Here is a 5,315-nt window from a genome sequence, read left to right as displayed (position 1 = left end):
CCTTACGTTATCTGAGAATGAAGCTATGTCGGTATTGGGAAATCTATAGATGGCACTTATAGTCAAGGAGGATTTAAGGGATTTACTGGAGAACTTGGCAAAGGTATATTCACAATAGTCGTCTCTATTACTAATGAGACTATTGCAGATGAAGGTATCTTTGTAAGATATTGCTATGCCACCTCCTTTTTTTATTAGGCCTGCAGTTGTGAATGGCTTTATTATCACCTTCATTGTATTATCACCTGACCTAATGCGGGTATAAAATCAACTAATATATATATATATATATATATATATATATATATATATATATATATATATATATATATATATATATATATATATATATATATATATATATATATATATATATTCAAAATTCGTCAGTGTACTACATTTTTGTTGTTGCTTTTAGGTGATGCTTTTAACCAGTGTACGTGGGTCTGATTGTGCAACCACAGTTCGAAGAATAATGAAGATATGAACAAACGGCCTGTGGTCACTATACAGTCTGGAAGGGCAAAAGAAGAAATTGGCATTTCTACAAAAACAAGAACTATATAATGTTATTTTAAGTAAGTAACCAAAAAATTAAATAATTTTTTTAAAGTTTAAAATTCACTTAAAAATGTAAATTTTAAGTTAAAAAATTTTAACCAAAAAACTTGATATTTTTCATATTTGGAACCATTCCATAATCCCAAGCATAAATGATTATATTTCTATCACTTGCTCTTAAGATTGTTTCATTTAATAGAGGTTGGGCATAATTGTTCTCTGCTGCTAATAGAACTGACTGACTTAGCTATAGGAAAATGTAAAATTAATTGGTTTATCCATTACAGTATTTTGCAGTTTATTTCATGATCCTGTGCTTAATACTTGCATAAATAGTAGATTACAAAATGCATTTTTATATCATTAGTATTGAATAATAATAATGCAAATAATTGACTTATAAATGATGTACAATTAATTGGTAGGTGATATTATATTATTAATATTTTTTCATTCTTGCAAAGCCTTAACAAAGTCATTAACATGTTAATATAAACTTGATCACCTTCCACTTATTTTCTCATGTGCTACCTACATGTACAAAACCTTATTCCTAAATGCATATTTTGTTCTGAAACTTGTCCTTTATATGTTGTGTATCACCATCTCTGGAGAGTTTTATCTGATTGATGTATAAATTACTTTTAATTTTACAGAATATTATTGTTATACTGAATTTATTATTATATAAATAACTTAATTTTACAGAATCATCTATCAACGCACATCCACAAGTTGAGGAGGAGGATGTGACCTTCCAGATGTCTGAAGTACTGAAACAGGCACCAAACAGGCCTGGTGGATCTAGGTACAAGGTAAAATAATTTAATTTTTTTTTTTTTTTTTTTTTACTAATTGTCCGATATATATATATATATATATATATATATATATATATATATATATATATATATATATATATATACATATATATATATATATATATATATATATATATATATATGTCGTACCTAATAGCCAGAACGCACTTCTCAGCCTACTATTCAAGGCCCGATTTGCCTAATAAGCCAAGTTTTCATGAATTAATGTTTTTTCGTCTACCTAACCTACCTAACCTAACCTAACCTAGCTTTTTTTGGCTACCTAACCTAACCTTACCTATAAATATAGGTTAGGTTAGGTTAGGTAGGGTTGGTTAGGTTCGGGCACATATCTACGTTAATTTTAACTCCAATAAAAAAAAATTGAACTCATACATAGAGAAAATGGTTGCTTTATCATTTCATAAGAAAAAAATTATAGTAAATATATTAATTCAGGAAAACTTGGCTTATTAGGCAAATCGGGCCTTGAATAGTAGGCTGAGAAGTGAGTTCTGGCTACTAGGTACGACATATATATATATATATATATATATATATATAATATATATGTGTCGTACCTAGTAGCCAGAACGCACATCTCAGCCTACTATGCAAGGCCCGATTTGCCTAATAAGCCAAGTTTTCTTGAATTAATGTTTTTTCGACTACCTAACCTAACATTTTCAGCTACCTAACCTAACCTATAAAGATAGGTTAGGTTCGGTCATATATCTCTATAGTTTAGTAGCTCTGTGCACGTCAGGTGCTGTTTAATATACAGACCTACTCCTCCATTTGACCTAGTTTCTCTATCACATCTATATCACTTTGTGCTTTAGCCCTGGTGGAGCTTGGTCCACCAGGCTGTTGTTTGGAGTGGCCCGCAGATCCACATACAGTCTGCATATGATATACAGTCTGTTGATCAATTAAACTACAGTAGTTAGTTTTTATCATCCGAATGCACCAATATGTGTTCATTCTTCCCAGATGAAGGAACTAGGTAATATTCATCATCTGAATGCACCATCTGATGCTTTAACACACTCATGATACACGAGAGGTTTAAAAAACTTTTAAAACTTTTTGACCTATGTATTTAAAAGCAATTCTAAAGTTAAAAAGTGTAGCATAGGCCCCTCGCAGAATGTTCTTAATATGATCCTCAGGTTATAGTTTTCTATCTAAAACCACCCCTAGATCTCTTTCTTGATCAGAATTCTTTATAGATCTCAGTGGCTCGATCATAGAAACTGCTCTAAATCCTTGTTGGCCTGGATTGTGGAGGTCATTGGTCTCTATAAAACTAGTAATCTGACTCCTGATCACTCTCAAATAATTTTATTATGTGGGATGTTAGTGCAACTGGTCTATAATTCTTTGCCAATGCTTGTGTTGTGTTGTGTTGTTTTGGTAGTGATGTGCAATGTGTTGTTTTGGTAGTGATTCGTCCAGTTCTGGTAGTAGTGCGGTTGTTGTGTAGTGTAGTACTTGTGTGCTTGTTAATGACTTGTATTCCAGTCTTGTGGGTATCTCCTTTCCCCTACGGGCCAACTGCTTTGTTCTTACCTAGCATTTTGCTTTGTTTGGGTATGAATGTTTGTGTGCCGTATATTTTGCAAAATTTGCCATATATCTCATTATTTACTCCTCTGCCTAGCAACAAGTCTGTCTAATTATACTCATTAACTGTTTTTCAAAGTTCCCCATAGTGTCCTTTATTGAAATCGAGTTCATGAACCGTTTCAATGTTCTTATTTTCTTCTAGATTATATCTTAAAGTATATTTAAATGTTATTGTTATTATTGTTATTAAATGTTATTGTGACATTGCATTGCAATTGAGCTATGTTGTTTACCATACCGTTCATTTCGTGAGTATAAGTATAGATGCCACACTTGTGACAGGTAAAACCATGCCTTTTTTGAAAAACAGCACCGTCTGTTGCACGTAAGAGCAACCCACACTATATTATGTTGCGATATTATTTCAATATTTCCGATTGTATTGATAATTTGAATTTTCATAGATTTCAATTTATTTTCATTTCGATTTAATAATTTTGTGTGACATTGCATTGAAATTGAGCTGTGTTGTTTACCATACTGTTCATTTCATGAGTATAGTTTATTTTTTTATTTTTTTCATTTCATTTTTTTAGCTGTTCTTATTTTTCAGTGATGGGAATATCAGATCATTTGATGTTCCCAATTTTCTGATGGAAGCATCAGACCATTATAGAATGCATCGGATGAGGTAGTTTGGAATGGTGGGGAGGACGAGAGGGGGGTATGGTGGGGAAGACGAGGGGACAGAGGAGAGGGTAATGGTGGGGAGGACGAGGGGACTGGGGAGTTGGGGATGGTGGGGACAGGGGAATGCTGGGGAGGACAAAGGGACAGGTGAATGGGAGATGGTGGGGGAGGAAGAAGGACAGGGGAGGGGAAAATGGTAAGGAGGACGATGGGACAGGGAAGTGGGAATAGTGGGGATGATGTGGGGACAGGGAAGTGGGAAGGACGAGAGGACTGTGGAATGGGGAATAGCAAAGTGAATTATAATTATATATATTAATTAATTCTTATAAATTTCCAGAAGCCTGTATCAACACCCACACTAATGCAACTGAAAGAGATGTTGAGACAAGTATTGCTGATATGTTGAAGAACGCCCCAAACAAACTCGGTGGAAACAGATACAAGGTAAAGTTTGCCAATTTGCTGTAGTCTAATTCAATTTCTTTTTAGTAATCTTCGAGAACATTTATGCTATGAATAAGATAAAATAATGTAACTGATTTTGATTTATTTACTATTTATTATTTATTTACCGTTATTAGTATAATAGATCTCGTAATAATTTTGCAAAAATAATGGCATTTACTATTTTAAAAAGCTCGGGTGCAGGGGGGGGGGTTATGTAAAAGCCTGGTTTGTGCCTCGGAGAGGCTATGGGATCCAGTAAGATCGTCCTTCCTTTCCTCCCTAGAATCTGGATGTAGCAGGTGCTCAATTGTCAAAAGTGAAAAATTGGTTTTGTCTTCCGAATGCACCATTTGTGTAAATTTGCTAATAATCTTTTAAAAATAGTAAATGCCATTATTTTTGCAAAATTATTACGAGATCTATTATACTAATAACGGTTTGATAAAATACAGTAGACTGCCTACTGGATAATAGTTCCAGTCCACCTGTAGACAGGGATCTCACATCAGCTTGTATATTATACAAGGATAAGATTTGATTTACTTTTGTATTTATATGCATATATGCATTTATATGCATTATTCTCTAGAATAATAGATCTCGTAATAATTTTGCAAAAATAGTGGCATTTACTATTTTAAAAAGCTCGGGTGCAGGGGGGGGGGGGTTATGTAAAAGCCTGGTTTGTGCCTCGGAGAGGCTATGGGATCCAGTAAGATCGTCCTTCCTTTCCTCCCTAGAATCTGGATGTAGCAGGTGCTCAATTGTCAAAAGTGAAAAATTGGTTTTGTCTTCCGAATGCACCATTTGTGTAAATTTGCTAATAATCTTTTAAAAATAGTAAATGCCATTATTTTTGCAAAATTATTACGAGATCTATTATACTAATAACGGTTTGATAAAATACAGTAGACTGCCTACTGGATAATAGTTCCAGTCCACCTGTAGACAGGGATCTCACATCATCTTGTATATTATACAAGGATAAGATTTGATTTACTTTTGTATTTATATGCATATATGCATTTATATGCATTATTCTCTAGAATAATAGATCTCGTAATAATTTTGCAAAAATAGTGGCATTTACTATTTTAAAAAGCTCGGGTGCAGGGGGGGGGGGTTTGTGTAAAAGCCTGGTTTGTGCCTCGGAGAGGCTATGGGATCCAGTAAGATCGTCCTTCCTTTCCTCCCTAGAATCTGGATGTAGCAGGTGCTCAATTG

The 5,315-nt window shown here is 33.7% G+C and overlaps 1 long non-coding RNA gene across 1 annotated transcript in view; it reads left to right on the top strand.

Moving 5' to 3' along the window:
- Window positions 1–3,979: 3,979 nt before the first annotated feature.
- LOC138358301 (uncharacterized) overlaps window positions 3,980–5,315 on the top strand; it is a 3,147-nt gene continuing 1,811 nt past the window's right edge. The window contains exon 1 of the long non-coding RNA XR_011225314.1: window positions 3,980–4,088. This is a non-coding gene — a long non-coding RNA (uncharacterized lncRNA). The remainder of the gene's footprint in view (window positions 4,089–5,315) is intronic.

Source organism: Procambarus clarkii, chromosome 7 (genome assembly GCF_040958095.1).
Source record: "Procambarus clarkii isolate CNS0578487 chromosome 7, FALCON_Pclarkii_2.0, whole genome shotgun sequence".
In the NCBI taxonomy this organism is placed as follows: domain Eukaryota; kingdom Metazoa; phylum Arthropoda; class Malacostraca; order Decapoda; family Cambaridae; genus Procambarus; species Procambarus clarkii.
The sequence above is the reverse complement of the archived record's forward strand: the minus strand, read 5'-3'. Positions and strand labels throughout refer to the sequence as shown.